Raw genomic sequence first — 22,793 nt, 5'->3', positions numbered from 1 at the left:
TGGAATTTTATGTGTCAATTTGGCTGAGCCCTGATGCCAACATGTTTGGTCAAACATCAGTCTAGATGTTGTTCTGAAGGTATTTTTAGGTGAAATTAATCTTTGACCACTGGGCTTCGAGTGAAACAGGTGCCTCTTCCTAAGGGGGGCGGGCCTCATCCAGTCAGTTGAAGGCCTAAGGAGAAAGACACTGACTTCCCCGAGGAAGTAGGAATTTGCCTCCAGACCATCTTCAGGCTCAGGACTATCGCATTCATTTTTCCCTGGGTTTCCAGCCTGCCGGCCCACCATGCAAATTTCAGACCTGCCAGCTTCCACAATCATGTAAGCAAATTCCTTAAAATCAATCAATCTCTCTCTCTACACGCACACACACACACCCTATTGGCTCTGTTTCTCTGGAGAACCCTAATACATACACCATATAGATATATATATAGACATATAAATATATATATACACACTATATATATTACACACTATATATATACACTATATACACACTGTATATGTACACTATATATATACACACTATATATGTACACTATATATATACACACTATATATACACACTATATACACTATATATACACACTATATATATACACTATATATATACACACTATATATACACTCTATATATCCACTATATATATTGTATGTATATATACACATACATATGTGTATATATACATATGTATGTACATATATATACATATACATACGTATGTACATATATATACATATACATACACACACATTTGTAATAAAAATAGAATCTTACTGAATCTTACTGAAGCATGCTTTATTCATTTGAGAATATGAAGATAGTAATTTGCTCATAAAATATTCTTCTCCCTGCTCCTTCATTTCCAATAGCTACATAGAATTCCATGGTATGGATATGCTAGGATTATTTTAGCCAAGGATTTGCTGAATTGTCAGATGAACATGCTTTCTTATTCTTCTATGTTTCCTACAAACTTCCTTTCAAAGGTGACAAACAGAAAATGATCCAGGGGCCTTGGAGGCCCCCAGGCCCAGTGTGAATCTGCTTCTACTGAAGTTGCCCTCCTCCCTCTGTTGAGGAGCTAGAAGGGTCCCAGCCCCTGGCCTTCCCTGGCTGGGGTTTGCAGGATGTAGAGGCGTCTGAGGAGACCAGGGCCCCAGCTCCCCTTCATGGAGAGCCTGGGGCCTGCTTCCGTACAGGGCTGTGGGTTAGTGGGTGTGTGCACGCAACCACGGTCTACACCTGGGCTGCTCCCTAATTGATAATGTAATTATCAGGAGAGTCATATTGCTGCACACACAGCATTTTCAACCATTTATCACAATGTTGATCTTTATTTTAAATATAAATCAGGCAATCATTTATGTCTTTTATGTTCTTTGTATTTATTCAAGAATATTTAACTGTAGACAAAAGGTGACTTATTCATTATTCATCCTGAACAAGGCAAGTATGGCGATTTGAAAAGGCTGACATTTGAGCTTTTTGCCAACACTAGCAAAATTATATCCTTCCCATTGTAAATCAATGAAGTAGAATCATTGTGCACAAAGGAATTAAATTGCCTTGTCACTTTAATAAGGCCACCTTATATACAACCTTCAACCATCGCCATTGTGCAGAGACACAGCAGCTCCTCACCCCGCTCTGCTCAGCCCTCAGTTGCTTTCCAATTAAACCAGCATCCTCCGAATCTTTCACGCCACTCTTCCTCTTTCTTGAGAGAGAGTGTCAGAATGTCATACGCATAACTTGCTATCAGCGGCATGCACACATCGGAGAGAATTAGCAACCCCAGCCTCAGCCTCAGCCTCAGCTGTGCTTCTGGCATCTTTTAAACTTGTTCATCAGGTCTTCCTCTGCCAGTACCCTTCCCCCAACATCCTGCCACACCACTTCCTCGCCCTGCTTCACGGGTTTGTACATACACACACACACACACAGATACACACACACGCACACACATGCAGATACACACATATGCACACAAACATGCACAGATACACAAAGATACACGCATGCACACACACATGTTCACACATGTAGATACATGCAGATATACACACATGCACAGACACACATACGCACATGCTGATATGTGCAGATATACACACATGCAAGATGCAGAGATGCACACAGACACATGCTCACACATGCAGATACACATGCACAGACACACACATGCTCACACATGCAGATACATAGAGATACACATGCACACACATGCACACATGCAGATACACACATGCACACACATATGCACGCTTATACATATGCTCACACATGCAGATACACATGCACACATGCATGCTCACATAAGCAGATACCTACACATGCAGATACACACACATGCAGAAGCACACACATGCACAAATAAACTCACACCTTGAGAGATAATACTATTAATTTTGTTTTCATTTAGAAACATTCAAATTTTCCAGGCAGGAATCATTTTCATAACAACACATGAGAAACTCTCAGATGTCAACATCTCAGGCAGACAGTTGAAAGGAAGAAGGTGTGCTGGGAAGCGAGGCAAGGTGTGGCTAGACAGCAGCAGAAAGCGCCTCCTGCTTAGAGCAGGGGAAGCATCCTCCATCTCTACTCCCTACACATTAATCGCACTAGAGAGGAAAGACGCAAACTGCAAGGACAAATGGAAAGGAGAGGGGGCTGGCAGCTGGCGGGAGGTATGGACGCACCCCTGGATGATGAGGACAGACAGGTACCAGCCACTGACGCAGACAGAGCTCCAGGAAATGGGTGCCTCCAGATGAGAGGAGCCCTGAGAAGCCAGCAGAGACACCCAGGGCCACGGAGCAGCTCAGGAACCAAGGGCACCTGTGTCTCGAGGCAGGACGTGAGGGGTGTGGAGGACACAGAGTCGTCGAATTCCAATGAGACACTATTTAGAGCCCCAAGTCCCTTCTCCCAGCCCCACAGCCAGGAAATGGAGCCCCTCTGCTCTAGCAGAAGGGGGCAGGTCAGTCTCTGAGTGGGAGGCATCCATAATCTTGGCATTAAGCAAAGCGGAACAGCCACAGGTGAAGAAGATGTGGTGCCACCTGGACATAGACTGAGGCCCGTATCCCTGGGAGCCCAGCGTCTGGGCCACCTGCTGCCTGGCCTGTGCCACCATCAGCAGTAGGAGGGCCGTCCGATGCCCACAAGGAAAGACAAGAGAGGTTAGGGCTCTTCTGACAAAATAGTGAAGTCCCTACACAGTCACCCGCCAGCCAGCAAACCTCACCCACAGAAACCAAGCATCAGACGTGGACTCAATATCAGAAATCCCAGGCATTTGGTAAAAGTTCCTCCTATGACAAACCGAGAAGGAAAGGCTGAAAATCGAGAATGAACTCAGAGTGAGTACGTGTCATCAAGGTGACCGGGAAGACTTTTCTGAAAGGGATAACTAACAATACCAAAGAGATGAGAGGTTGATTCTATGAAACGGGGAGAGGATTCCATAAAAGAAATATCACTCAGGAAACAAAAAAGACAACATGAGAAAAATACTTTTTAATTTAATTGGGGAATAGAGATGGAGAAAACAACCCAGATAATAGAAAACAAAACAAAGAAAAGGAAGGCAGAGATGGAAAGAGAGAAACAATTTAAGGATTAGTCTAGGAATTTTATTATCTATTTTCAATAGAAATGTCATGCAAAACAAAAGAGCTGAGAACCAGCTGGTGAGGTGGCCTCGTCCCAGTGCAGTGGCCCAAGTCCCCTCCAGCCCACGGCCTCCCCGTCTCCAGCCCAAGGGACCTAGTAGATGAGCAGCAGCTTCCACACACAAGAGTCTCCTATGGGGGTAGTGGGAGGACCCAGAGGAGTTTTCTCCAAGAAGGGGAATTTCAGTTTGTGACCAGACACAAAAGGACCTGCCCTGGTAACCCAGTAGGCAAGGAAAGAGCTGGATTCATCCCCAGGGGTGCGTGGCCCTGAGCCCAAACTCTGTCTCCTATCACAGCCCTGGAACATCCTCCATCATCTCTGCAGGGCTCCCACAACCACCACAGCCCTGAAACAGCCCCCACCATCTCCATAACCCCACCCTGTCTCTATCATCACAGCCCGAAACAACCCCACCATCTCCACAGACCCCACCCCCCAGCCATCACAACCCTGAAACAGGCCCCACCATCTCCACAGACCCCACCTTTCTCCATCACAGCCCTGAAACAGCCCCTCAGCATCTCCACAACCCCACCCCACCTCCATCACCACAGCCCTGGAACAGGCCCCACCATCTCCACAACCCGACCCCCACCCATCACCACAGCCCTGGAATATCTTCCATCATCTCCACAACCCCATCCCCCCATTGCCACACCCCTGGAACATCCTCCATCATCTCTGCAGACCCCACCCCCACAACCACCAGAGCCCTGGAACAGGCCCCAACATCTCTATAGAGCCCATCCCCCATTACCACAGCCCTGAAACAGCCCCCCAACCATCTCCACAGACCCCACCCCCCACTCCATCAGCACAGCCCTGGAACAACCCTCTATCATCTCTACAGACCCCACCCCCCAGTCACCACAGCCCTGGAACAGCCACTCCCTCCACCATCTCTCTAGTGCCCAACCCCATCACCACAGCCCTAAAACAACCCCCCATCATCTCTATAGACCCCACCCCCAAGCCACCATGGCCCTGGAACAGCCCCCTCTACCATCTCTACAGAGCAGAGCCCAGCCCCGAATCACCACAGCCCTGGAACAGCCCCACCATCCCCATAGAGCCCACACCCCATCACCACAGCCCTGGAACAGGCCCCCACCATCTCTGCAACCCCACCCCACCCCCAGTCACCACAGCCCTGGAATAGCCCCCACCATCTCTATAGAGCCAAGTCCTCAGTCACCACAGGCCTGGAACAGCCCCCCACCATCTCTATAGACCCCACCTCCCAGTCAGCACAGCCCTGGAACAGCCACTCCCTCCACCATCTCTGCAGACCCCACCCCCCAGTCACCACAGCCCTGGAACAGCCACTCCCTCCACCATCTCTGCAGAGCTCTCCCTGCCCCAGCTTCTACCGTAGAGTTTGCATCTGCATCAGAACACACATCATTGACTTCAGAATGACTATCTCACCATCTGAAAGGGGCAGGAGGCCCTGGGAGCTCCCTCACTCACCAGTGTCCTCCCTTATTCCTTCAACCAATAAATGTGCATTGAGTTGACACCTACTGCGTCCAGAGGTGCAGAGCACAGCCAGACTCCTGGGACCAGCTGCCTCCACACACACCTTCATCTGCATCAGTGCTGCCCTGCTGGTCACTTTACAGGGATTTTACATCCATAATCACACTCCAGTAAGGAGACACAGCAGAACAGATGAGGAGAAAGTGGAGAAAGTGTCTGCAGACAGTGGGAGACCCTCGCAGACTTTCTTCCTAAGGACCCCAGTGCTCTCAGTCATTAAGCAGACATCCCTGGGACTGCTCACCCACCACATCAATGCATCCAACATAACCTTCCAGTTTGGAAAAACAACCAATGACCCAAAAGACCGTTAAAGTCATTCTACTAATTTCTTTTGCCAAGAGATGCTGAAGGGGAAAAAATAAGATGAATAAAATATGATCAAAAGAATCTACAATCAACTTCCATGGCAGCTAAATTCGCTTATGTATGTTGTATTAAAGTTCCTTTTTTGAAAAGTTATTTGAATCTTCCAATAAGGGTTATTTATTAAATTCATATCTAAGTGGATAAAAGGAAAGTAATAAATTATTTTAAAAAGCAAAAAACTAAAAATTTCCAGAATCAAAGGATGATATGACTTTCCAGGTTAATAGCTTTAACAAATTGGTTATCCTGACCAATGCAAAAAAAAAAAAAACAAGAACAAAACAAAACAAAAAAATGACACCAAGTTCCTCCACTGTGAAGCCTGGGAACAACAAGTCTACATTTCTGTCCAACTTGGAGACCGAGAACAAGCCGCAAATAAAGCGCCATGCCAGGAGCCTGAACCAGGGCAGCTTCACAAGGAGCCTTCAGGGAGAGGGGCCAGTGGGAGACGGCCGAGGACAGCCGAGGGCAGCCGTGCCAGGATGCAGACTGACCTGAACAGAAGGTCCCAGTGCATGCCCAGAAATCCAGTGAGCAGAGAAAGGGAAGTGCTGAGAGGGACTGGAGGCTGTGACACCCCAGAAGTGGTGAGCACATCCCATGCCCAGATGGTGGTTTCTAACACCATCCTCTAGTCAGGAAGCTCCTTAGAGAAATGGCTGGTTCCAGGGAAGGCAGGGAAATTACAGGATGTATATATATGGTATCTTTCAGAGCCAGAAAGCAAGGAAGTGCTCAAGCAAACAAGATGAAGCTGTGTCAGAAGGACCCAGAAGCAACCTGAGGGTAGTCATGAGGGCTAAAACTGAAGCAATGTGAGGAACAACAGAATAAATGATGATAGCACTGGATTATAACCCCTAAAATAAAACAAACATGCACGAGTCCATACTGACATAAATGACTGAGTTTATAAATAAATGTGGAAGAAGAGACAAATCTTCCTTATGGAAAAATTCTCATTAATGCATGTAGAAAGAACAAGGGAAATAGAAAATCACCACTAACACACCAGAGGAGTAATTGCTACAATAAAGATGCGTTGATGAGTGCTAAAATTAATGTGCAAAACTTAAAGCAGAATATTTACATGACTTCAAAATATCTCCCCTAAAATGTGATAATTACCATCATGTTTTTAATGTGAGTCCTACAGATCCTCAGATACCCACTTCCAGGACGTGGGGCTTACTTTCCCTCCACCTGAGTGTGGGCTGGACCTACTTACTCACTATGAAGAAGTATGAATAAGATAATGATCAAAGAGTGCAAAAGAAAAAACAGTTAATTTAACAATGAAGGAATCTGGCAAACACCACCTTAACTGAGTGATTAAAATAAATATTAGCAGTAATAAGTCATATTGATATCATGTGCATCCAATATGATTTGATGAGAAGGATACATCATCTCTGCAGTATTCTTACCCAGAATCCACAACCTTGGCCTAATCATGAGAAACGTTAAGCAAAGTCAGATTGAGGATGTTCTACAAAATATTAGACCATGATTCTTCAGAAGTGCCAAGGTCATGAAAGGCAAAGGGCAACCAAGAAACTGCCATAGACTGGGGAGGCTAAAGAGACCTAACAAATACTTGTAGTATCCGGGACTGGATCCTAGAACAGAAAAATGGTATTAGTGGAAAAACTGGGGTAAGCTTAACAAAGTCCACAGTTTAGTAGGCAGTCTTGTAGCAAAGTTAACTTCTTAGTTTTGATAAATATTCCATGTTTAAGATGTCATCATTAGAGAAATCTAAGTGAAAGTACATATGAGAACACTTTGTACTGTCTTTTTATCTCTTCTAAAGATCTAAAATTATTTTAAAATCAAAAGTCCTAAAAAGAAAGTGGCATGAAAATGTGTGGGACTGGAGGTAGCAGTCTTAGCAGGCACCATGTTTGGGGAGGGTGAGGCATCACTTGTAGACTTTTGGTGAAGGAAAAGGAGGAAGCAAGTGGTGCAAATTAAAAATCCTACAGGAAAGACTGGGTGTGGTGACTCATGCCTGTAACTACAGCACTCCAGGAGGCCAAGGTGGGCAGATCACCTGAGGTCGGGAGTTTGAGACCAGCCTGGCCCAACATGGAGAGACCCCATTTCTACTAAAAATATGAAAATTAGCCAGGCCTGGTGGCATGTGCCTGTGATCCCAGCTACTCAGGAGGCTGAGGCAGGAGAATCACTTGGGCCCGGGAGGCAGAGGTTGCAGTGAGCTGAGATTGTGCCAGTGCACTCTGGCCTGGGCAACAGAGCAAGACTCTGTCTCAAAAAAACAAATCCTGCAAGAAAGAAAAAGGACTCACACCCCGCAAAGGCACCATCTGTAAGAGCGTGTTCTTGAACTGAACCAAACTCCTCACTACTGCCCACATACCATCACTCATTGTTGCTAGTCTAGAAAAATAGAAGACATTTCAAAATGAACAGAAAGTAGAAGGCACTTCAGCTGGTGAAAATTCTCCACCCAAAAGAAAATATGGAGCAGTGGAGAACTGTAACAAACACTCCAAACCAAATTAAATATTATTAAACAATTATAGATTTTTAAAAAACTTTACATCAAAAATTCAACAGCTAAAAACAAAACATGGCTTTTTAAAAAATACTGAAATATATAAAATGAGAATTTGCTAAATTTAAGAAAAACAGAATAAAAGGAAATAAAATTAAACTACTGAGTGGTCAGGAGAAAAATGTATGCAACTGAATATATAAAAGGAATATTGAGGATACAATATAAAGAAGAGAATTAAAATAAAAAAGAAAGATTTTTAAAGGATCAAATAAAACAGTACATAAAGAAGATAGACAAAGAAGATCTAACATGCATATAATTGGAATTCAAAAAAACAGTACAACAATGAAAAATAACTTTTATAACTAGATTTCAATAAAATGATAATTCAAGACAATTCAGAATCTGTGGGATAGAACTAAACTACCAATCAGGGGAAATTTTACAGCTTTAAATAATTATACAAATATATTTAAAAACAAAAATAAAGGAATTAAGTTCTCAACTTAAAAGAACTAGAAAAATAACAATAAACCAAAAGAAAGCAGGAGAAAATAAATAAGGATGAAAACAGAAAAATCCCATGACAGAAAATTTTTTTTTAAAAGTAGAACCATTACATAATTCAAAACGCTGTTTCTTTCCAAAGAAATGAACAAATGACTCTCCTATACTAGGCCTAATTAAGAAAGTTAAAAAAAATAACAACAACCAGGGAGGTTCACTGGGTGTGGTGGCTCATGCCTGTAATCCCAGCACTTTGGGAGGCCAAGGCAGGCAGATCACCAGAGGTCAGGGGTTCAAGACCAGCCTGGACCATATGGTGAAACCCCATCTCTACTAAAAATACAACAATTAGCCAGGTGTGGTGGCACACCCCTCTAATCCCAGCTACTTGGGAGGCTGAGGCACAAGGATCACTTGAACCTTGGAGGCAGAGATTGCAGTGAGCTGAGATCATGCCGTTGCACTCTAGCCTGGACAACAGAATGAGACTCTGTCTTGAAAAAAATAAAAAAGAAATAACCAGGGGAAAATAGCCATGAAAAAACAACATAAAAAACTCATAAGAACATGTTGTACAACTCTATGCAAATTAAAAATTTAGATAAAATAAATGACTTCTTAAGAAAATATGATTTGCTAAAATTGATCCAAATAAATATAGAAAGCTTAAACAGTCCTACTTCCACAGACAGAATACAGAAAGTTATCGAAGAACTGTCCCATAAAAAAGGACAAGACCTGGATGGTTTCACAGAGGGTCTACTAAGAAAATACAAGATAATCTCAATATCACATAATTTGTCCCAGAATATAGAAAGAAGAAAAGTTCCAAATTTTTTAAAAACAAATATAACATTAATCTCTAAGCCAATAGAGATAGCCCCAGAAAGACAACTATAGCTTCATATTTCTTATAAATACCAATGCCAAAAAATTCTAAATAAAATGATAGCAAAAAGAATAGAAAAACATGCTTAAAAATAGTACATTACGTCCAAGTAAAACTTATTCTAGGAATGTGAGGGTAGATCTATATTAGAAAATCCATATAATTTGCCCTATTAATAGTAGACATAAGGAAAAAGTGCATAATTTTATTCATACTAAGAAGATACACACACATCAATAGATATATGAATACACATATGTATATAGATATATATGTATATGTGTATATAAACATGTGTATAGATATATATCTATGAGTGTGTCTATACACATGTATGTATCCACATGTCTTTATGTACACCCACGTGTATATGTACATATATATGTATGTATGTGTAGATGTATAAAATCAACCTTACAGTCATCATCTTTCTTAATAGGGAAACAAAGCATTTCCTACTAACGTCAGAAATAAAACAAGGACACTCACTATCTGCATTATTATTTAACACTGTATTGGAAATATAATGTGTATAATTAGAGAAGAAAAAACACTGAAAGAATAAACACTTGGAAAATAAACATAATTTATATATGATGTAATAATACACTTGGAAACCCAAAAGATTTAATAATGAAAATAAAAGAATTCAAAATTTGCAGATTATACAATGAAAATCAATATCATTTACCAAACAAAATCACATGTGTGCACATAAATAATATACAATGGAAGAGAAACTATTACAACAAATGCAGTGAAAAAGATAAAGTACTTACAAATTAATTTAATAAGAAATATGCAAAACCAATATGAAAACAATTTTAAACCACTTCTAAGAAACACAGAAAAGACTTGAACAAATGACAAAAAAAATCCCTTGTTCTTGGATAATTCCGTCTTATAAAAACATCAGTCCTCCTAGAGATAATACATAAACTTATCAAAATTGAAATAAAATTCCCAACAAGTTTTTATCCTGGACTGAGTCAAATTGAATCTAAAGTTTAAGTGATAAATTAGACATACTAGAAAAGCTAGAAAAACTCTACAAGAAGAACAATGGCAGGGGGATTACCCTCTGAAATTGTAAAGTATTCTAAAAGCCTTACTAGTTAAAACTGTGCTGTTGACAGATGAGCAAACTGACCAGTGGTACAGAGTTAAGGGTCCAGGAACAGATGCAAGTATTTATAGACATACAGTCTATGATAAAGGTGACATTTCAAACTCTGGAGAACAGATAGGCTTAATAAAATATGTTAACTGGGTAACCATTTGAAAAAATGTAGAAATGGATCCATACCTCCCACCATATATCAGAATAAACACCAAATGGATCAGTGTTCTAAATGGAAAAAGTTCTAGAAGAAAACACAAGAGTTTTTTTATATATAATCTGGAGATGAAGGATGTGAAGAAAGCCTTTTAGACTAATAATTCATAAGCAATAAAACCAACAACTGGATTAATTTGACTATAAATTCTTTTGGCTTCTGAAAAACACCATAAACAAAGTCAAATAACAAGAGATAAAATGACAGAAAATACATACAATATCTCTCAGAGTTAAAGGACTAATCTCCCTAATACATAAAATGCTGTTAAAAGTAGGAAAAAAAGATCAAAAATCTACAGAAAAATGGACAGATCACAAAAACGGTTCACAGAAAACAAGAGACACAAAGCCCTAACGGTATGAAAAGATGCTCAACTTCACATATAAATACAGATTAAAACTACTCTGGGACTCCATACCACACATATCATGTTGGCAGAAATTCAAATGCTTGACCACACACCCTGTTGGCAAACCTTCTAGGGAAAGTGTACGCTTTTATAACTCACTGGTGGGAACGTGAAATGATTCAACATCTATGGGGGGGAATTTGGCAATAGCCAAAAAAACCATGCATTTACCATTTGACCCAGAAATCCCACCTCTAGGAATTCGCCCTGAAAAAGACATTTTCACAAAGATATGTCCAAGGTTATTCATTGCAGCATTATTTGTAATAGCAAAATATAGAACTGCCCAAGTGCTCTTTGAAAAGCGACTAGTTGTATACATGATAGTACAGCTGCATGCAGTATCATGCAGCTATAAAAATGAATACATCTATATATTGATACACAATGATTTCCAGGACATATTTTAAGTTAAAAAGCAAAATACAAAAGATTATATGTAGTATTCTACCTTTTGCATACACAAGGAGGTTAAATGAGAAATATACATATAGTGTCTTATGTTAAAAAACCATTGCTTATGCATAAGCATGCCTAATACATATATACATACACACTCATACAGGAGGATGCACTAGAAACAAAAAAAGAGTTATTATCCTAGGGGCTGGTGAGAGATAAATGAAAGTGTTGTGGATGGGAGTAAGAATTATCTGACTATACTTTTTTTCATATAGTGTTGTCTTTTGAGCATATAGAAACTTAACATATTCAAAAATGTCAAATATATTGATAAAAGGCATGCCCTAAAATTGAAAACAGACAAATGAACTTAATGCCATATCAAATTGATACCACAACCACACAGAAAGGAGAATCAATGCAAGTAAATTTTGAACCTAGTTCTCTGGCTGTACACACCTTGTGTGATATACTCTAAAGACAAAAATTATGACAAAGAAATCTTGAATTTTTCTTGACACTCTGTTGGTGGAGGTGTCAGCGTAGTAATTCCGAGATAATTCTGTACATGTCATGGCAGAAAGCCAACAGGTAAATATATTACATCTGGGGAAACCAAGATTCTCACCATAATAGAAGTGAAATATCAATGTGGAATAAGGAGGAGCTGTTGTGTTTGGCTCGGTTTGGAGAAGTTAGTAAGAATATAAAACCTCTGCTCTGTTCATTCCTAGGACCAGGAGCAATGACACCCCAGAAGTAATGAACACACCGGTACCCAGGGTTTTGTTCACAAATACCACTCTCCACTGAAAGTAACCAAGACTCCTTAGAAAATCAGCTCTTCCAGGTCTTAGGCAGGGAAAGGCCAAAGTGAGCCTGGACCAGGTTTTGTGTTGGGAAGCAGGGAAGCGCTCGAGGACTAACAGGGCACAACAGAGGTCAGAGCCTGACTGCAGAGGCTCTCGCTAGCCACACGTGAAACAACTCCATCATCAAAAAGAACAATGAGGGCCGTAGATTATAATACACCAGATTAAAAGCATAAGTGAGTCTATAATTGTTTAAAAAAACAGGGAACGGGGGAGAGGGACAGTTATTCATTACAGGAAAAGGCCAGTTAATAAATGCGGGAGGAAGGATAGAATTAGAACACCATTCTGCATCTATAATTAAGCAAAATCACCAGGTAAAAAGTTATTGGAGAACAGGATATTCACACAATCACAGTCACATTGGCAGCCACCTTAACCAAATGATCAAATTTAACAAGGGTCACATGTTCCTAATGCAGTTAAACAGGAAGTGTATCACATCACCGATGGAGAGGTCTTGCTGAAATCTGTGACCTGAGCTAATCACGAGGAAATAACCAGACAAACCAGAGTGAGGGCGTGCGGCAGGAGAGCGCACCTGCACTCCAGGATATTGACTGGGGTCTTAAAATGAAAGTAGAGGGAGCGGGCACACTCTGGATTAAAGGCAATTAGGGAGACATTGGAAACAAATGTAACCCGCGAGCCTTAACTGTTCCTGTTCCCCCAACAACAGCTGGGTTTGACCACAGGGTGGGCGATGGTCTAATGACCACAACCCAGAGGGATTTTACTACTTGCAACAACTAAGGAGAGCACTCGCGTAGTTCCGAAAGCAGTTCCTCCCCCAAAAAAGTGAAATCGGGGCTTTTATTGGGCTGGTGCGCTGCGTCATGGCCTGTGGCTGGGAGTCAAGGCAGCGCAGCACAGGTTCCGATCTTGCTTCTACGCCACATGCATAGGAAATGGTGAATGAGCTCCTCCCTGGGTGGGGATTTGAGGATGGTAATGAGGAGGGTTCACCCAAGTTCACCTCCCCCCGGGGCCTGAGCTTCTTCCTGGAAGCTTCTGAAACAGTAGGAACTCAAGGTGCAACAGGTACAAGTAGGTAATCAAAAATCCAAGGGCCCTGGGTTACATCCCGAGATTTTAAAAATACATAAAGACACCGTGGGGACATGGGATGTACTAGTCCATTCTTGCACTGCTATGAAGAACCACTGGAGGCCGGGTAATTTATAAAGAGAAGAGGTTTAATTGATTCACAGTTCCGCAGGCTGTACAGGAAGCATTGCTGGGAGGCCTTAGAAAACTTTCAGTCGTGGTGGGAGGTGAAAGGGGAAGCAGGTGCGTTCGACGTGACTGTAAGAGGAGGAAGAGCGTGAAGGGGGAGGTGCCGCACACTTTTAAATAACCACACTCTCGCGAGCACTCACCACTATCACGAGAACAGGGCCAAGAGGAAACCCACCGCCATAATCCAATCACCGCCCACTGGGCCCCACCTCTAACACTGGGGATCACAATTTGACATCAGATTTGGGGGGCGACACAGACCCAAACCATATCATGGGGTGTGTACGATTTATTGAGGAGACAATAGAACTGTAGTTAAACAGGAGGCTCTCTGTTCCTGGAGACACAGGTGGGGGTCCTTGCAAATGATTCAAGAAGTGTGTGTGTGTGTGTGTGTGTGTGTGTGTGTGTGTGTGTAAAACAGAAACAGACAGAGACAGAGACAGAGACAGATATAGAGGCACAGGGTCAGAGAAACAGAGCGAGACAGCACGTGCGGACACTGTGGTTAGCGATGCAGATGGGAAGATGGGAAAGGAATTATGAGAATTGGTGGATATGGGGCGTCCATCTTCATCTTCCATGGAATTAACTCCATGCATAACATACAAAGCTGATAAACCAAGAACGCCGCAGGCACAGTGCTGGGTTCCAACCCCACTTCTGTCTCTCACTCCCTGTTTTGGGGCCGCCTACATCTCTTCCCAGGACCTCTGCTTCCTCGTGGGGTGAACAATAATACCTTCCTCACTGGGCAGAGAGAAGTAAGAGTTGAAACATGTAAAGCCCCCCCCACAGGAGAGCCTGGCAGAGTGCGTGCTGGAGAAATAGCTATTCAGTAGATCCAAGGGGCTATTAAGGAGATTGTTTAGAAGTTAGGAGGAAAATACCCAAACACGTGGCGGTGGCCACTTCGGGGAGCAGGAGGTGTGGAGGGAGGGCTGCTGCTTTTCATTGTGAACTACATGGATTACTTGCTCATTACACTGTGCTCGTGGGTGACCTCGAGTGAGTAATTTTTAAGAAAGCAGCAGCGCAGGATCAGAAGGTGGAACATCTGGTACCATCTGGACAAAAGTTAGTGGTGAGATTCAGGGGCCTCTGTGCTTCTGTCTCCTCCCCTGGAAGATGAAAGAGGTGAGAGAGTTGCCGTTTATTTCTGGGACATAAAACCCCACCAGCAATGGAATATTCTATCAAAACCCTGAGGTTTCATGAGAAACAACAAAAATGTTCATGGCCTGAGCCTGCCTGGGTGCAGCGCTTCCAATGCCGGGGGCAGCTGTCCCATCCACCCGGCCCACGGCTGCCCTGCTCTAAGGGTCAGCCTGAGGTCTGAGCAGGGCAGGCACCCTCAATCTCAACCCACACTCAGAACAGGGCAGCAGCAAAATGGAGCCCAGAGCCAACAAGCCTTGCCCTGTAAGCACAAGAACTAAACTGAGTGTGGCTTTTAGATTTGCACACACACACACACACACACACTACACAGTGCAGCATTAGAGCACATTCCACTCTCAATCTTTAGTCCTGTTTTGAGAGTTTCCTGAAATTACGCAACCAAAGCCAAGCACTAGGAAGCACGGTGCGTGGTGACAATGCTCCAGCACTGCTCACGCTGCTGGTTTAGCTGGAACGTGTTAATACCGAATGACCTTTTTCTGAAGGGTATTTTAAGGAGACGCAGTAATTTTCTGTAATATGGTTACCATAGTGATTGGCCCTTTAGAAAGGCTGGGGGAGAAATGATGTACATCTGTAATCAACAGCCACTGCGACTACAAATGGTTTGATAAAGCAACATTTGGGGATTAATTTGAAGCAGAATAGATAAGCGGGTTTTTAAAAAATCAACCAAAAAAAAAAAAAAGAAGAAGAAGAAAAGAAGAGAACTCCACTGAGCCGCATGAGCAGGGCCCTGGTAACGGCGCAGAGCTCCTGCTTGGAGGAGGGAGGCGGGGAAGACAGGGCCACCGGGAAGGGCTTGTTTCCATGCTGGGCCTCGGCTTCCCCAGAGGTGTGGAAACAAAGGTGGCCCAGATGGAGGTGGGCTTACAGCCGCCTCCTCCCCAAAAAAACAAGGAAAAATCCCCTCCCGGACCCTGACCCCCTTGCTTGGCCGAAGCCAGCGTCGCAAATTTGGGGATAAAGGAGGCACCACTGACAGGAACCAGGGCTCCCTGCAGGGATGGAGAACCCCAGGGCTGGGCAGGACGTGGGATGTTGCGTGGTGTCACAAAGCAGGAACGTCCTCGGAGAATGATGGCGACGTGCCCGAGAGACTCGGGAACCAGCCTGCACGGCTTCTCCTGGCCGAACACGAGAGACTTTAAGCATCAAAATGAAGAATGATGGTAACCTCGTGTATGCACCGTCTCAAAGCCCAACACACAAAACACTAACCGAGCAGGAATTGTGCCACGAATAAGCCTGGCAGATGCCACCTTGATCAAACACGAAAGTGACTGTCACCAGCCACAGGGCTGCTCAGAGGGACAGGCAGCCAGGAGACGTCACCCTCTCCAGTTCCTCATCCCAGAGGAGTGGAGCCTGAGTCTATACTGAGGAAACACCAGACAAACCCACACAGGGGACATTGCACTAAGTCACTGGCCTGCAATCCTCAGAGTGACCTTCCCATGAAGGGAGGTGTGAGGAATGTTCCCAGCTGAGGAAGCCTGGTGGCCCGGGAGTCCTGTCAGTGTGCACTTCTCACCAGGCCTTTTCTGAGGGTCCTGGAGCCGCATTAGGGTGAACGTCTCACCCGGGTCCTTTCTGAGGGTCCTGGAGCCGCCTCAGAGTGCACTTCGTACCCAGGCCCTGTGGACACATGGGCATCCTTGGTTGAACTGGAAACATGGGGTCTGTCTTGAACTTGAATGGGGTCAATCTTAGTCTGCTTTCTGTTGCTTATAAAATAATGCTCAAAACTGGATAATTTCTAAGGAAAAGAATTTTTTTTTTTTTTGACGGAGTTTCACCCTGTCGCCCAGGCTGGAGTGCAATGGCGTAATCTCAGCTCACTGCAACCTCTGCCTCCCAGGTTCAAGTGGTTCTCCTGCCTCAGCCTCCCGAGTAGCTGGGATTACAGGCATGTGCCACCACACCCAGCTAATTTTTTGTATCTTTAGTAGAGACAGGGTTTCACCATGTTGGCCAGGCTGGTCTCAAACTCCTGACCTCGTGATCCACCCGCCTCGGCCTCCCAAAGTGCTGGGATTACAGGCGTGAACCACTGTACCCGGCCAGAAGCTTATTTCTTAAGGAGGCTGAGAATTCCAAGGTCAAGGGTCAAGTCTGGTGAGGGCCTTCTTGCTGGTAGGGACTCTCTGGGGAGTCCTGAGACCATGCCGGGCATCACCTAACGAGGGGGCTGGGCGTGCTGGCTCTGGTGTCTCTCTCTCTCTTCTTACAGGACTACCAGGCCCATTCCTGTGATAACCCATTAATCTATGAATGGATTAATCCATTCAGGGAGGCTATAATCCAGTCACCCCTTAGAGCCCCCACCTCTCAATATTACCACATTGCAGACTAAGCTTACAACATGTGAAATTTGAGGAGCCTGTTCAAATCACAGCAGGGGCTAAGGATTAGATGGTAATACATATCAATGCTAATTTCCTGATTGATATGATTTGGCTCTGTCCCCACCCAAATCTAATCTTGAATTGCACTCCCATAATTCCCACGTGTTGCGGGAGGGACCCGGTGGGAGATAATTTGAATCATAGCGGTGGTTTCCCCCCATACTGTTCTCGTGGTAGTGAATAAGTCCCACAAGACCTGATGGTTTATCAGCAGTTTCCGTGTTTGCATCTTTTTCATTTTTCTCTTGCCACCACCGTGTAAGAAGTGCCTTTCACCTCCTGCCATGATTCTGAGGCCTCCCCAGCCATGTGGAACTGTTAAGTCCAATTAAACCTCTTTTTCTTCCCAGTCTCGGGTATGTCTTTATCAGCAGTGTGAAAATGGATTAATACACTGATATTGATAGTGGGGTTGTGGTTATATGAGAGAATGTCCTGCTTTATTGGAAATATGCTAGAATATTTGGGAAAAGGGCATTATGTCAGCAGCTTATTCTGAAATGGTTCAGTGGGGAAAAACTTTTGTAGCTGAAGGCACTGACTTTTTGGATGAGACTTCCTAAGATTGCCCACTTTATCGCTATCCCAAGCATTACATGGAACACCATCCCAAGTATAGTCTTTGTCTTCCTTTAGAAGTTTATTTTAGAGTCAGGACCCAAGCTTATCAAAACTTGTGATGTTTCTATAAGTTTGAAAGTGGTTCAAGAAATAGATTTAAGAGAGGAAGACAGGTGCTCAAATGAACCACCCAACTTTGGAATGGTCAGTAAAGAAAGAGCCTTTCTTTATTACAGTGTTTCTAATTCTGATCCCTTCTGTACAAATAAGACACTGGTCTTCTATCTCCTATTGGCTGAGGACATGGCTTTGGCAAAGCAAAGACAAGGTGTTTAGGTGAGAAAACTGATAACAAAAGGGCTGAGTCCTCCCAGTCCCCCCACCCCACACACTTGGTACTGAGAGCTAGTTACCAAAAAACAGAAGTCAGCCCCTCGTTGCCATCTGTAAGATAGATTCATAGCCCGGGTTTGGACACCAGCATCCAAGCCTTCCTCAAGAAGGCAGGCCTTCTCAATCCAGAGGACCTGGAGAGGTGGAGAGAGGTGAGCACATCTGCTGGGTGACTGGCAGAGAGCAGCAAGGTGAGTGAGCCTCTGTGCACTGCACTCAGGGAGAAAAGCCGGCATCGACAGTCCTTGAAATGAATCACCATATACTGGGCAGAGCTTCTTGAGTGTTTAAATGAGCAATTCTGAAATCTCCCATCCAAAAAATGGGTTGCTTCAGCTGCAGCAGACACACCTTGACTTAATTCCTATATTTCTACCCAAAAATCTTCATTGCCCAAAACCAAACTTGACTTTGAGGAACATGGAAGTAAGTGGCCAGTAGGTAACATCTCTCTCTCTTTTTTTTTTTTTTTACTTTAAAAACACTTTATTACTTTTGAGATACCAACATTTTTATCTAAGGAAGTTAAAAGATTTATTTTTAAATACTTCATTGTTTTGAAACACAAAAACTTTCCTCTTGAGAAACCTGAATAGTAGAGATGGATTGTACTAATTGATATACAGTTATGGCTGAATAATTTTTTTAGGCTAATTATTATTCACAATCTGCACATTTCATCACATTCTTTTTTTATTATTATTATACTTTAAGTTTTAGAGTACATGTGCACCATGTGCAGGCCAGCTACATATGTATACATGAAAAAATGCTCACTATCGCTGGCCATCAGAGAAATGCAAATCAAAACCACAATGAGGTAACATCTTTCATAGGCTCTCTCACCAAAACTTCTGCCTCCACATCTAAGTACCTGTCCAAATGCTTAGCACAGTCAGATGCCTTTGGAGGAGAAAGTAGTTCATACCCACGGGTGCTGGCTAGCCCTCCACTCAGGCCATGTGTTGGTTCCCTTCAGTCCACACCAGTCAGGCTCACAAACTTCACAGCAGAGCTCAGCCCCCTGGGTTGCACCTCTGATGTGATGCAATGTCGAACAAAGAGCCATACCCATGGGAAGAACATTTCTGGTTGTTTTTGCATGAATTGAAGTCATGCCTCTTGGGTAAAAGTCCACAGAGCAAGTTATACCTTGAAAGCAAGGCAGGAAAACATGAGTCTCTCAAGATGAATTTGTTTGATGCCACTAATCACTGTATAAGGACCCTATATTTTCTTCTTTTCTTTGACTACCAGGAACCTCAGTGTTAGGTGGAGCCTTTGACTGGCCCCTCTACCCCCACACCAAGGTCACTGTCCTCTAACCTTTCAAGCGGCTCCTGTTCTGTTATCACACACTGGCGTGGACCGGCTGGGCCACCATGGTGGAGTTCTGGTCCATCCCTTTCGTTCTTGGGTTGCTGGCACCTACTTTATAACTTACATTTCTATTTTGTCGAAGTGTATTATAATTATTTGTGCTCTTGTACCTCAAATGCCTGACAATGGTAGGCATAAACAAGTATAAAAAGTTTGGAAAATACATAAGAAAATTAATATTTCCGGCAATCCTCCCACCCAAGGATAAACATGGACAAGAGTTTTGTGTGTTATCTCCCTGTGTTTTCATTCCCTGCATTTATTTTGTGTAAATGCAACAAAGGTGAAACATTTATATAGTCCTGCATCCACCCCGCTTTTTACTTGAGGTATTATAAGCAGTTTCCCATTAAACTTTTTGAAAGTATGATTTGCAATAGCTGGCAGGCATTTCATTGTATGGCTGTAACAAATATTATTTTTCTACTGTGGATGCTGTTGGACATTACGGCCGCGTCTAGATTTTTGCCATTGGAAATAGCGTTTCAAGGAACATCCTTGCACGCACACCTGATTCTGCTTCTGTTTTGGGCCTTATGAACGTGTCCCAAGGATAGAGTTCACCTTCCTTTAAAAGCTCACTGTAGAATCAGGACGCAAAGGCCAGGGTTCCTTCATTACAAGGACAGGAGAGGCTCTTAACTTGAAGCTTCATTAAGTTACAAACAATTACCTGGTAATATTACATAAGCATGATCTCGTTAGATTGCCCGGATACATCAGGAGTCTGATGGTAACTCCCAATGGCTCCTTACAGAAAACGGTGAACCTGTTAACCTGTAGCTGCTGAAACTGGCTCGGTGCTCCCTGGCAATTTCCACACGCCTCTCTTCCTCCCCTGCTGTCTGGTTCCTATTCATCCTCTTCCCTGAGTTCCAAGTCATTTTGGTCCTCTTGCCAGTCTCCACTGGAAACAGTCTAGAGGCAAATGCAGAGTGGTTTTTTTCCCACTAGGTTTATAAGTTTCCGAGTTCAAATTTCAAATAGAATAGTCCCATAAAAGAAGCCTCAATATACTCTAGACACAATCACGGTCGGTGAACCCCAGGAAGGGAAGAAGGAATCCAGGAAAAGGGAAGCCAGCTGGACGCACTGAAATTCACACCTAGGGGAAGAGGCTAGGACTGCCCGTGACCACCATACCTGGCCATGGAGGTCTGGGCATCCTCCGGGTGTAGCTCAGCACATCAGAGCGAGAAAGCAAGGAACTGATCACGAGCAGATTGGGCGGTCAGAAATTGGGGTGGACCATGCTCTGCTCTTTCACGTGCTTTGGTTGCAAAGGAAGTGAGAAGGAGAGGGCACTCCCTTGAGAAGTTAGGGAGAAATAAGGCTTTGGGTTGTCATGGCCAGGGCACTTGCATTAGGTACCTAGTGCTGTGTACTCACCCACCACAAGATGTAGTCACTGACAACGACAACGTTTATTCTGTTCACAAACCTGCAGTCTGGGCAGGGCTTGGTGCGGACCCCTCATGTCTGCAACCTCACTGGGCAGGGTCATCTGGAGCCCCACACTCACATGCCTGCCCTGGGCTGGGAGGGCACAACAGCTGCGGGAATCAGCTGGGCTCCTCCAACATCCCCCAGCCTCCCCGGAGTCTTGACATAAGGCCTTTGCAACAGGGAGGCAGCCCCCACCCCCCATGCTGGCTTAGAGCTCTTGGAAGAGAGCCAGGGGAAGAGGCAGCCTCTCTTGTGACCTAGCCTCAGAAGATGCGCAGCATGGCTTCCAGAGAATCCTGTCACCACATAAGCCCAAAGGCTCACCTGCCTCCAGGAGGAGAGCAAATACATGTCGCCTCTTGCTAGGGGAGTGAGAAGGTTCTGGAAGAGATGCAAACCAGAAACATGGCTGTGAAAACATCTGGAAAACAATCTGCTACAGAGGTGTGTTTCATGGCTGTGAAAACATCTGGAAAACAATCTGCTACAGAGGTGTGTTTCATGGCTGTGAAAACATCTGGAAAACAATCTGCTACAGAGGTGTGTTTCATGGCTGTGAAAACATCTGGAAAACAATCCGCTACAGAGATGTGTTTCACAGTTTATTGAGAGAATTCTTAGAACATCCACAGCACCTGTTTTAAGTGCATAATTAATAGTTTTTCATAAACTCACAGAGTTGGGCAGCCACACCACCATTTTATTCTAGAACATTGTTGTCACTTCAAAATAAATTCCATAGGCTGGGCTCGGTGGTTCATATCTGTAATCCCAGCACTTTGGGAGGCCAAGGCAGGTGGATCACCTGAGGTCAGGAGTTCGAGACCAGCCTGGCCAACATGGTGAAACCCCGTCTCTACTAAAAATACAAAAATTAACCGGCATGGTGGTGAGCACCTGTAACTTCAGCTACTCGGGCAGCTGAGGCAGGAGAATGGCTTGAACCTGGGAGGCGGAGTTTGCAGTGAGCCGAGATCATACCTCTGTACTCCAGCCTGGGTAACAGAGTGAGACTCTGCCAAAAAAAAAAAAATATGTATATATATATGTGTGTGTGTGTATATATATATTCCATACCCATTAGTACTCATTCTCACTCTGTCCATTCACTTATTTCTTAAAAAAAAAAAAAGTCTACTTAGGTCCTTTGTCAATTTTTAAATTTGGTTATATGTCCTTTTACTTTTGAGTTGTAAGATTTCTTTATGTATTCTAGATACAAGTCTTTTATCAGAAATGTGATTTGCAAATATTTTCTGCCATTCTGTGAGTTTTCTTTCCACTTTCTTGATGATATAATTTGCAGCATAAAAGTTTTTCATTTTGGTGAAGTCCAGCGTATTATTTTTTTCTTTGTCATTTGTGACTTTTGTGCTGTATCTAAGAAGAAACCGTCATCTGACACAACCTCATGAAGTGTCATTTCCATGTTTTCTTGAAGGGTTGTTTAGTGTTAACACCTGCATCCAGGTCTATGGTCCATTCTGGGTGAGTTTTGGGGACAGTGTGTTGAAGTCCACTGCTTTCTTTTGCATATGTGCCTCCAGCATTCCCAGTTCTCGTTGTTGAAAAGATTCTTCTCTCCTCATCTTATTGTCTTTCTACCTCAGAGTTTTAGGAGAAGGGAGACTCAAGCATGTTT

The sequence above is a fragment of the Pan paniscus genome, chromosome 14 (genome assembly GCF_029289425.2).
Source record: "Pan paniscus chromosome 14, NHGRI_mPanPan1-v2.0_pri, whole genome shotgun sequence".
In the NCBI taxonomy this organism is placed as follows: Eukaryota; Metazoa; Chordata; class Mammalia; order Primates; family Hominidae; genus Pan; species Pan paniscus.
Note: the sequence above shows the minus strand (reverse complement) of the source record.